This window comes from Lepisosteus oculatus, chromosome 9 (assembly GCF_040954835.1).
Source record: "Lepisosteus oculatus isolate fLepOcu1 chromosome 9, fLepOcu1.hap2, whole genome shotgun sequence".
Lineage (NCBI taxonomy): Eukaryota > Metazoa > Chordata > Actinopteri > Semionotiformes > Lepisosteidae > Lepisosteus > Lepisosteus oculatus.
This window is the reverse complement of record NC_090704.1, coordinates 24953514-24965709: the sequence shown is the minus strand read 5'-3', so window position 1 is coordinate 24965709 and position 12196 is coordinate 24953514. Positions and strand designations below refer to the sequence as shown.

General features: G+C 38.7%; 1 protein-coding gene and 1 long non-coding RNA gene across 3 annotated transcripts in view; both read right to left on the bottom strand.

Annotated features, from left to right (window-relative positions):
* The window catches only part of LOC138241224 (acyl-CoA-binding domain-containing protein 6-like), a 182284-nt gene that overhangs the window by 11079 nt on the left and 159009 nt on the right, over positions 1-12196 (bottom strand). The gene's annotated exons all lie outside the window — the stretch shown is intronic.
* LOC138241225 (uncharacterized) lies at positions 6812-9807 on the bottom strand. The gene is made up of 3 exons (XR_011190412.1): positions 9377-9807; positions 8377-8517; positions 6812-7196 (listed from the first exon to the last, which is right to left on the bottom strand). It is a non-coding gene; the product is annotated as an uncharacterized lncRNA (long non-coding RNA).

Genomic DNA, 12196 nt, shown 5'->3' with positions numbered 1-12196 from the left:
GATTGTATTTTAGATTTTGTGCAGTTACTAGTGTTGAACTGTGTGTTGGATGCACATGAATTGAAGGAATGGGCAAACATACTGTAGCTGATGCGGATCCACAGAGCCAGCATATTAAGATGTTTATAATTAGAGGTAATTTGTTTAAATAACTAGGTATGGATACTGATGTGCAAGAGAGGTGAAAAGGCCAGCAGTATAAAATATTTTATTCTCAGTGAGATGCTGCCATTTCATAGTGGGTTTCTAACACTGTGTATAGTTCCATCTATTTCTAATCTCTTTATCCAGTACAGAGGATTTGGAGCCTATCCCAGTAAGCAACGGACACAAGGCAGAATACACCCTGGACATAGCGCCAGTCCATCACAGGACAGACAGACACAAACACACACACACCAGGGCCAGTTTTCCCATAAACCAATTAACTTACCAGTATGTTTTGGAGTGCGAGAGGGAGTCATATCACACATATGGAGAAAAACCATGTAACCCAGAGAGAACATGCAAACATCACACACACACAGGATGGCAGGAATTGAATCTAGGACCCCAGTGCTCCAAGATAGCAATGCTAACCACTTTGCCACCATTATAAATGGATGGATATCTTAGTTATCTTTCTAGTTCACAGGTTTGCATGCATAATTTAATTTTGAAAGGCGCTGAGACATCAGGTACTACTGTTGTATTTATGAAAAAGAAACAAAACAAAAAGCATACTAACAACTGTGCCATCCTACTCTTTAGTTAATACAATTTATTATTTATAAACAGTTAACATTGTTAGCAAAATATTTTGAATTATATTTAACCCTATTTCTTCTTTAGTTTTGTATTTAACTTATTATATGATAGTCAGATTTAATGTATATTTGAACAATGAAAATATATTTTTACAAGATGCGGGGGAAAGTGCAACAACTTATTACAGTGCTAAATTTAATATTGATTGCTAATAGTTTATGCTAACACCTAACTTTCTTAATAAGGTGTAATTAAAACAGTGAACTAAGTGTAACATACCATTCAGAAATACAATCGAGAATAGTTTTGTGGTGTTTGTATGGATGAAACGTTTCTAAAATGTATAACGTAACAAAATTAAAGACGATTAAATTCTGTAATCTTTCCAATTGTAATGTCATTAGACAGAACAAGAAGTTTCTGCTTTGTCTAAGGATGGTATCAAAAAGTAGTCTAGGTGGTGAGAAAGCTGTGCTTGATAATTAAGTTACTTAAAAGTAAAAAGAGATGCTTCATATTGCTTGATTAATTTTAAAAACTAAGTTATAAATGCAGACGCGATCGCTGCCATAAGCGCTCCAGGCAGTAGAACGTTCGTTCTGTGCTGCTGAGCTCCGCGCCTCCTCCCTCTCTCGGTGCCGCGCCCCTCTCTGACGGAGCGCAGTGGGCGGTACGCTATTTTCAGAGCCTCTGATTGGGAAAAAAAGACCTGCTGATGAGTTTCACACAACAGGAAGAGAAAAGAATGGGATTTTTTCTCTTCGAAACGTGTGTTGTCTTTATGAAATTCGTGAATTTTAAACGTTTAATTAAGAAGTAAAAACCTTACAGCGTACACAGAGATTCTGAGCTGATCACGAGGAAGAAAAATCACCCATTTTTCGCGCATAAAAAGTGGTTTTTAACTCTCGAAACCCATTTTTATAGGTTTTAAAGTCGTGCAATGTCTAAGTTGAGCAGGAACACATCATTATATCTCATTTTTTATTTCTTTTTAAAAAAATTTAAAAATCGTTTGCCCAGCCTATTAAAATTACTCTCTCCTGCAGACAGTATCAAGATGCTGGCTAACCGTTTCGGGACTTGTTCCTCACCGCGGTCCGTTTACCGTTCGCTCCCCTAAGCGGTCCGAATGGAAACCAAAAAGAGACTAGATAAGTTCCTGGTCCATACAGTATATATATATACACACAGTACAGATGGAAAAAAGAAACGCAACACTTTCTGGAATGAGAATACTATAGTTATAGCTTATGTACTTTCACAAAAAGTTGGCAATTTGTTTTAAGCCCTCTGACCAGGAATACAGCTTGTGCAGTGAGGCATTGCAACTTGCCAATCACACGAAAGTTCATTAGGTGCACAGTAGAACGTTGATAGTTCATCTGGCTTGCCTGGTTTTTCAGTAGCCAATTCATTCATGTATCTAGTCTAACCCTTTCCTCAAGGACGTCAGGATATCGGCGTCCACATCGCAGTTGGTATGTTTCTTCCAGGCCCCAAACCCTTTGAATAAAAATATCCATTTCCCTGTTTGGTAGATTATTTAAACCTTTTATATATTTTTTTTAAATCCAAGTAGTTTCCCCTAGTTCATGCTGCACTACTAAATCTTATGAAGTGCACTACTGTAGGTCAGTAGCTTTGAGGATTTTGAATACTTACAGTTAATCAGGTCTTGCTATAACTATGAATAGAATTATGAAGGCTAAAACTCTTTTATTTTTTTAATGGTGTAGTACACCAATAAGATATTTAAAGACAACATTAAAATTAACCAACCATTTTCTGATTTAGTTGAAAAGTGTCTGGTCATGGATGTGGTAGTGTTCTCACCTATTTATATAACACAACATTATAAAAAAAAACATGAATGCAATTATTTTTATTTCAGAAACAGTAGATCAGCTAGGCAAATGAGGTTCCCATCATTAGAACTCTTTTTTGAGTTTTCATTGCAAGGAGTTTCCCCTCCATGTGAAACATGTTTGATGATGGCAGATGGATTATTACAGAAAGGCTCTGGATAAAGCAGTCGACAACTTCGACAGCAAATATGTTTTTTTTGGCATCTTCCTGAATTTGGAATTACAGGGATCCCTGGAAACACAGAGTGGTTTGACATGTCACTGTTCAAGTTTCTTTATTCCATGGCAGCAGGTCAGATAGACTTTGGATACGGTTCTACCCAGAGCCATCTTAATGTCAGGTTTATTTAATAAGAAGCTATTTGATTAAAGGTGTGTGGTAATTTGGCTATTAGACAACTGTTTTTCAATCATTTCAATCACATTCATATATATTATTCCCGTCATCTTCTATTGGACTATTCACCCATGATCTGTACTATTACCAGTCCCTTATCCAGTTCAATACATGAAATTCCTTAAATGGCTATTGCCTTTAATTTAGGAAGAACATTATCAAAAGCATCTTTAAAATCTAATCATATCATTTATGTACGTTCTGTGTGTTTACTGCTGTGACTTCTTTGAAGAATTTTAACAAGTTGGTAAAGGAAGAATGACCTTTTCTAAAACCATATTGACTATTTAGAAGAAGAGAGATCAGGTAAGAGTAGAGGTGCACAGTTAACCACTTGATCAGAGTGGAGTTTAGAGTTCTGCCTCACCATTCCTATGGAGGTAGCAGAGTCAATACAACTTGACGTTTGCTGAACACTAAGGCCAATTTGTATACAAATCAGTTTGTTTTTTAAAGGATTCTAAATTTAGGATGAATTCCCCCATTCTACATAAATTCCATCCAATGTCTAATTCTGAACCACACTTGTCACTAATGTGCTACACAAAATAAAATCACAGTCACAAACTAAATACTCACCATCTGGAGTGTTCTGAGGCTTGTTCCTACTGAATCTGTCCAAACTAAAAACTTCTTTTTTGAAGAACTATGAGCACACAAAGAAAACAATTTAGGAATATTTCTTCCACAGCTATTATACTTGAACTTGTTGTAACAGAAGGAATAAGGTTCTTGATCCCGAGATGAAGTAAAACAGATGAGTTTATTGCATGCAAGGAACAATAAAGCCGAAGTCTTGTTTCCCGCAAGAAACAACAAAACCGAAGTATTGTTCCCCGTACTGTTACAAACTTTTGGGTTATATAGTGTCTTCTTCTCCGTTTCTGACGTCACTCGGTCTGATGGAAAAGAGGGGGGTTCATGGTATTTGGCCATTGGGGTTCCTAGCTTGCATCTGCAATCCTTATCAGTTAACCCCCTTTCCTGCCATAAACCCCAGCTTGTGACTTAGAAGTCTAAACCCCCTACAGAAAGGATTAAATTCAAACCCCCGTCTTCACATCTTTCTTCAAACTGTTACGTACTGTATTGATCTTGATAAATTTGTAGTCATTATTCATACAGAATATTCAGCTTTGGCCACCATAGCAGTTGCTATTCTTGTTGATTGCAATTAATAGAAATGTCTTCTAGAATATTATTTGATGTACAAATGAGCATTCTATTCAAATAATTTCTGTAGTGCTAATATTAAAAATACAATAATGCCCAAATTAATTAATAATTAAAGTTTGGGTAACTAATCCATACCTTGTGTTTTTGAGGCTCGTTGTACTCATCAGGCACTTTAAATGGTCCAAAGCTTTCACAGCTCCCACGTCCACTGGATGTTCCCTGGGCTCTTAACTTTTCCAAAGATGGATTTGTTTCATTCTGAGTTCTGACATCTTTTGACCTACAGTATTACCCATGATCTTATGCTTTATCATGGAGCCAAACTTTTTCAAAAGATGTTTCTTGACTTTCTGGCTCACATTCACATCTTCATCCGGCCTATTAACTGCAAAGGGGATGTTGCTGTGCGAGAGAAGCCCGTCGCTCTTAGAGTTTTGGTCAGTTGCATTGGGGTCATGTAATGTTTTGCTATGTCAATGCGCAGACCACTCTTGCTTTGGGCTGGACTGAGATTTTTGTTCTTATTAAGGCTGGGATTGTACACATACCAAGATGAGTGTCCGGGCAACTCCTGTCACAAAAAAAAAAACAAAAAGTTACAGTTCAGTTAATTTTGTTTCATTTTTAAAAGTAAATCAAAACAAGTAACACTTCTCTTACGGAAAAGAAGATAAGGATTATGGGGTGTGTATATGTTTTTAGCACTGACGTTAACACTAGAATAAAGGCAGACAATGAAATATAAAATAATAAATCAATGTGAATGTTTACAATTGCATGTATAGAAAAAATGCATCTCAATTTTTTGTATGATGCAGACATCAGTTTGGAAATACTGGTAGACAATACTGTGAGCAAGTCTCTCTATAGTAGCATTAACTCACCTGATTGCTCTTGTACTAATTGAATAAGAAAGTGATAAAGCTGAAATCCACAGACAGGTGAGTTTAGTACGTATGCTATGAACTGACATTTCTGTGATGTTATACAGTATTAGGGTAAACAAATCTGGATTTGTAGTTTTATTGTAAAGGAAAATGCACAACATAACTATCATCATATTTACAAAATAAGAGTTCCATTTTCCAGTACATCCTACACAGATGTCTGTTAATTAGGTACAGAACAGGTCCATCCTACTTTCATAAGAGAAATTTTTACAGGTTTGGAACTGTTGGTCATACCTCATCAACCACATCATGCAAAGAGGACTCCAGAGGTTGTGTTTTCATAAAGTCTGGCATCGAGGAGCTCTTCTTAGTCTTCTTAACTGTCTTCCCTGAAGCCTTACACTGCTGTACTACTTCTTGATCCTGGACTCTTTGAGCCAAATAATCTCCAGGCTTCTCTGGGGTCTCAGAAGCAGGGCAACCTTTTTTCTTATTAGAACAAGGTGTCACACCAACAGCTTCTCCTAGGGAACGTGATGAGCAGGACTTATCCATAGTGTCTTCTGGCTGGAAAATGTTTTCAAAAACACTTCGGACTGTTGGAGAAAAGTCCTTTGGAGACTTTTTCATGGAAGATTGTAGTTTTTTACTTCTGACTGTAGTTACGTTTGTGTCCACAATTTTGTCCTGTGTGGACTTACTGGTTTTCTGAGAAATGAGAGATTGTGAAGATGGAATTGAACACCCGCTTCGTAAACCATAATTTGCAATAGTTTCTTTAGCCACACGACAGGCCATTTCCTTGATCATTTCTGGATTCTGTGAGGCAATTCCTACTTGTAATACTTTCTTGCTGCCAATGGATTCCATCAGTTTGCTGTAAACAGAGTAAACAGTATTCTTGATGGCTTGCTGTAATGGAAGATCTTCAGCCTTTGGTTCACTGATGGTTAGAGTGGAAACCTTTGACAATTCCTTCAGAGCATCTTTGGTGAGTTTCAGTGCCAGGTCCCTGACCTGAGACTCAGACAGCTCTTCCAATTCCCCAGAATAATCTTCTGGGTTGGGGAATCCAGGGCGAATTTTCAAAAGCAGTTTTGCCATGATATCTTTCACTGCATCTGTTCGACCAATAACAGTTGAAGGTTCTAACTGGTCCATTTTGGTGCACATGAGCTGCTCGGTGCTCTGGGTTTCCATATCATTGTCAGCTTGAGGAGCATCTGAAGACTCGATATCTGAATGTTGGAACTTCATAATTTCTCTCCCAAGAGAATTAACTATCTTTTTGGCCAGGTTCTCACTCTTGGCTGCTACTGCTTGCTGTAAGTTGTCTTTGGAACCAGCACTCTGCAGCAGTTCTCTGTAAATACAGCTGGCCACTTGTTTGACAGAAACCAGCTCACATTGGATATTGCTTCCTATTGTTGGATTACATTCTGAGGTATCTGGGGCTGTAAATAGTTTCTTCGGCACATTGTCAATAATGCCCACAGCAAATTCACTAAGCTCCCAACAAGATAAACTTTCCATAATCTGTGCTTGTTTCTCCTCCCCCTTTGGAGAAATAGGATGAATTCTTAAGAGCAGCTTAGTTAAAATTTGTTTCACAATATCTGAATATGGTAGCTGAGTATAGTGAGTAGACATCGCGAGACAACGGAACGGGAGAGTAGAAGGCGGGAATATATGGTGTAAGGGAGTGATCTGTGTAGTTAATAAAATAGTTAAAATAATATAAGAACGACTCTTTATTAAGATACACAACATTTATTGCGACGAGAGATGAGTGCTTGGCGAACTCAAAGCGAGCAGAACACTGCAGATTTTAGTTCTCGTGCTGGTTGAAACGAACTCTTGAATTTTCGGACTGTTCGTTAAGCTTGCGCCATGGAAGATACGGCCGCCGCGCCGAGAAGTTTTGCTTATGCCCAGCTTTCTCCACCGCTTCCACTGAACCTCGGAGCTCCGGATTTGTATACGGAATACAAGACATGGATGAAGTCGTACAGATGTTTTGAAATAGCCAGTGGATCTACAGAAGCTCCGGATGCCTGAGACGGGCTGCATTACTGCACTGCATCGGGGCGCCCCTGCAGCGGATTTTCGCCAACCTCGCTGGAGAAAAAGGTACATATGAACAGACTAGCTGCCTTAGACGCTTACTTTACACCGCGGAGAAATGTGGTTTTGGTACGGCATAAATGTAGGAATTCGTCTCAGGACGAATCTGTTGATGCTTTTGTGAATTCACTAAGAGAACTGGCTAAATCGTGTGACTTGGGAGTATTGGAAGCTGACATGTTAAGAGATCAACTTGTGGGAAAATGTGCACATAAGAGACTGCGTGATAAATTGTTGTAGGAGGGCTGACTTTAGAAAGAGCTCTTACAGTCGCTTACAATTCATGAAGCTGCTCAAGCAGAATCAAGAAATGTTTTTTGACCACAGTGAGATACCATAGCGTGTTTTTTTTACTCCCTGGCGGAAACGGGCTTCCATACTTTTCAACCATCTTTTCCTTTTCCAACTTTCTAAAATATTGTTTTTTTTGTGTTTGATTGAAACAGTTCTTACATAAAAATAACACCATTTTTAAAAATCATTTAGAATAATATTTTAATAAACACGAAGGTGCATTCATCATTTATCATCATGCAGAAAGTTATCTTTTTAGAAATAAAATTGGTGAACGTGTTTGGGGGTCATTTAATTTGATTCCAGACGTGTGCACCTTATGTAGGGGGTTTGCGTGTTCTCCCTGCTTTCACATAATCTTTCTTTGGGTGATTCCCTTCAACTTCCATCTTCAACACATGCTTGTTCAGTTCACTGGAATGTCTATATCGCCCTGTGTGTTTGTGTATGTACCCTACAAGAGGACAAGTATACTACTAATGCTGAGTTACACCTCTGGGATTCTGGAATAGACTCCTGGTCAGCTAAACCCTTAAACAGGAATAAGTAGCCTTCTGATAAAGGGTGGATAAAAGACAATTAATCAAATAGATCTTAATTTCACAACCTGTTGTTCACCAGACTGCAGAATAAACACAAGCAGGACTAACAGTTCCCAACAGACAGTCAAGTAATGAAAGAGACTACTGGAAATGAATCGGATGCCAGTTCTTCAAAGATAAAATATTATAGAAACGGAGTTCTCGTATCCTGCAGGTGATCAGACCAGCAATGTGATTGTCAGCAGGACTAGGCTAAAAACAAGCATGTGCTCATTTCATACATTCAGGGTATTAAAATAATAATAATAATAATAATAATAATAATAATAATTACTTACACTTATATAGCGCTTTTCTGGACACTCCATTCAAAGCGCTTTAAGGTAATGGGGACTCCCCTCCACCACCACCAATGTGCAGCATCCACCTGGATGATGCGACGGCAGCCATAGTGCACCAGAACAATCACCACACATCAGCTGTCAGTGGGGAGGAGAGCAGAGTAATGAAGCCAATTTATAGATGGGGATTATTAGGAGGCCATGACTGGTAAGGGCCAATGGGGAATTTGGCCAGGATGCCGGGGTTACACCCCTACTCTTTTCGCCCTGGGATTTTTAATGACCACAGACTGTCAGGACCTCGGTTTTACGTCTCATCCGAAGGACGGTGCCTGTTTACAGTATAGTGTCCCCGTCACTATACTGGGGCATTAGGATCCACATGGACCACAGGGTGAGCACCCCCTGCTGGTCCCACTAACACCTCTTCCAGCAGCAACCTTAGTTTTCCCCAGGAGGTCTCCCATCCAGGTACTGACCAGGCTCTGCCAGTTGTGAGTTGCAGAGTGATATGGCTGCTGGCATTTGCTCTACGGAAATACCACATTCACAAATTCCTCTGCTGCTGTCTGACATTTTGACCTTGCCTTGTGGATTAAGCTTTCTTTTCTGTTGTTGTTTATGAAGGCACCAGGCAGGAGCTCCGAAAACAGAGGAGATATGCAGTGGTGAAATACAGCGTATGAAAGGTCTGCAGTACAGCAGACAGGCTGAGGTATGAGAATACAGTTTGATTTATTTTGACCCAGGGCTGCTCCTGGTCATCACCTGGATGGGAGATCTTTAATAGCTGGTTTCCTTCTGCATCTTAAACTGATTAGAGACATTTATATCCACTCTGGCAAGTGACTTTGTGACACCTCTGTAAATACAGCATGATTGGGGAGCAAGCAAAAGATAACAGGATCTCTAGCATAACTGTTTTAAAAGATGTTGTCTTTCTGACAAATAATTAAGCATTTATGTTGCATAATGCGAATTAAAAAAATTCTCTCACCTTATACTGTATACGCCTCTTCCAGCCGAACAGATTTCTGCAGAGTGGATACCCTTAGTGAATCATGTTACTGTATCGTCACACTTAGACTTCAGACACTTTTCATATGCTTTTATGAATCTTACAATTGTCATGGAAATATTAATTTTCAAGGAAGCCACAAGAGAGAGTTCTCACCTGAGTAAGGTCTTTATTTCAATTCACTAAGAGAACTGGCTAAATCGTGTGACTTTGGAGTATTGGAAGCTGACATGTTAAGAGATCAACTTGTGGGAAAATGTGCACATAAGAGACTGCGTGATAAATTGTTGTAGGAGGGCTGACTTTAGAAAGAGCTCTTACAGTCGCTTACAATTCATGAAGCTGCTCAAGCAGAATCAAGAAATGTTTTTTGACCACAGTGAGATACCATAGCGTGTTTTTTTTACTCCCTGGCGGAAACGGGCTTCCATACTTTTCAACCATCTTTTCCTTTTCCAACTTTCTAAAATATTGTTTTTTTTGTGTTTGATTGAAACAGTTCTTACATAAAAATAACACCATTTTTAAAAATCATTTAGAATAATATTTTAATAAACACGAAGGTGCATTCATCATTTATCATCATGCAGAAAGTTATCTTTTTAGAAATAAAATTGGTGAACGTGTTTGGGGGTCATTTAATTTGATTCCAGACGTGTGCACCTTATGTAGGGGGTTTGCGTGTTCTCCCTGCTTTCACATAATCTTTCTTTGGGTGATTCCCTTCAACTTCCATCTTCAACACATGCTTGTTCAGTTCACTGGAATGTCTATATCGCCCTGTGTGTTTGTGTATGTACCCTACAAGAGGACAAGTATACTACTAATGCCGAGTTACACCTCTGGGATTCTGGAATAGACTCCTGGTCAGCTAAACCCTTAAACAGGAATAAGTAGCCTTCTGATAAAGGGTGGATAAAAGACAATTAATCAAATAGATCTTAATTTCACAACCTGTTGTTCACCAGACTGCAGAATAAACACAAGCAGGACTAACAAAAGAAAGGATAATTCTCTTGCAACTAAACAGATAAGCAGTATAATTGTTGCAAATTTTCTTTGCTCTCACACTGCAACAGAAAGAAGAAACTGACCTCTGGTAATTGCAGAGCCCTTCTCCACAGCATTGAATTGGATCAAGTGATTAGACAATGGATGGATAATATTCCATGTGTCATGCTGCTGTGACTGAGAATATTGAGGGCATGACCTGTATAACTATAAATGGCTACAATACCAGAATTGACCATAATCAAAATTGCATTTCTACACTTCTTTTCCATCCCAAAGGATCCCAAAGTCCATCACGCATTGTTCACCATTATACCAGCAGTTCCTCGGAGCTACAGATGAAAAGTGGTTAAAAAGTGAGAAATGTCTTCACCAATTGTTTTAAGGAAAAACTTTAGGAAGGCCGGATTAAGAATTCCAGAGTGAAATCTAGCCAGAATACAGAGGGGTTAACACACCTATTCATTTAAACGGGGATCTGAAATAACCAAGTATGAAATTTAAAGCACGGCATTGCTACGGTACAAATACCTTCAGCCAAACCGCAAACAACCAGAACACATCTCGAGGCTGAGGAATTAGGAACCTTGTGAAATGGCCGTTCCGTTGTGACCTCATCCTACCGTCGCACCCAGATTTGTTTTTAAAAAGTTTCTGTCTGTACGTTTTTAATCCCTTTCTGCAGCTACCCAGCTACAGATACCAGCTTACCAATTTAACAGCTTCTTCCTGCATATTAGGTGCCGTTTTAGACATATCTAGAAAAGACACATACAGACACATCAACCGCCAAAAAGCAAGACTGGGCAGAGAGAGGATGTTTTCATCCTTATTTCACCGGTGAAGCCCAACTGAAAGGAACTAGGAGACAGCAGAGTGCAAGAGTAGCATTATAAAATGCTTTGAAAAGTATTTTATAAGACTATAAAATCTACTGTATATACAATATGCTTATATAAGAAATTAAGTCTGAAGGTGAACCGGACCCCTCGTCACATTACGGACACTACAAAAAGTAGTTATTTTTAGGATATTTTCTTCAGCAGCGCCACTTGCTTTCTATAACACAGTTAGGAAATGGAAGGGCGCATCGCGGTAGTCACTGGAAACTAGGTCTTGATATACAGAAAAAAGACATCGTTTTTAAAAATAGTATAGTTGGAGATTTCCGTATGTACTGTGGCCACTGTTTTGTTATGTTGCTCTGTACAAATTACTAATCAGTCCGTGCTTTTCAAATAAGGTGTTTATTACTTTGTATTATTATTATTATTATTATTATTATTATTATTATTAGAGGTGTAAATTATTAAAATGCAAACCGTGTGTTATATTTTTGGGGTCTCCAGGCTCCACTGGCAGAGCCAGACTGTTTGGGACGTGTGACCACACAGGTTTGATACCGTGAAGGCTTTGAGTTAGAATGGCGACATTCAAATTAGTATCCAAGATGTACTTCTTAAATTGAAATGTTTAGATCAACAAACTACACTAGCTCAGCCTTCACTCTTATACATATACTGTACAAACACATTCTATTGTTGTGAGCTCAAATTAAAAATCTAATGGAAAAAGTCAGTGTTGGTTTTGAAGTGCACACTCGGCTATAATAGTGCTTAGGAGAACTTTGCAACGAAGGGAGTGTGACACTCTAGTAAAAGGCTGTGCTGGCTTTCAGAAAACAATAGTGAAGAAGTTCTTGGAGCTCCAAGAGCAGAACGAGATTCCCAGGATATCAGCTTCACCGATGTGAGGGAATGGCTCCTGGAGGAAGGATCCAAGAATATT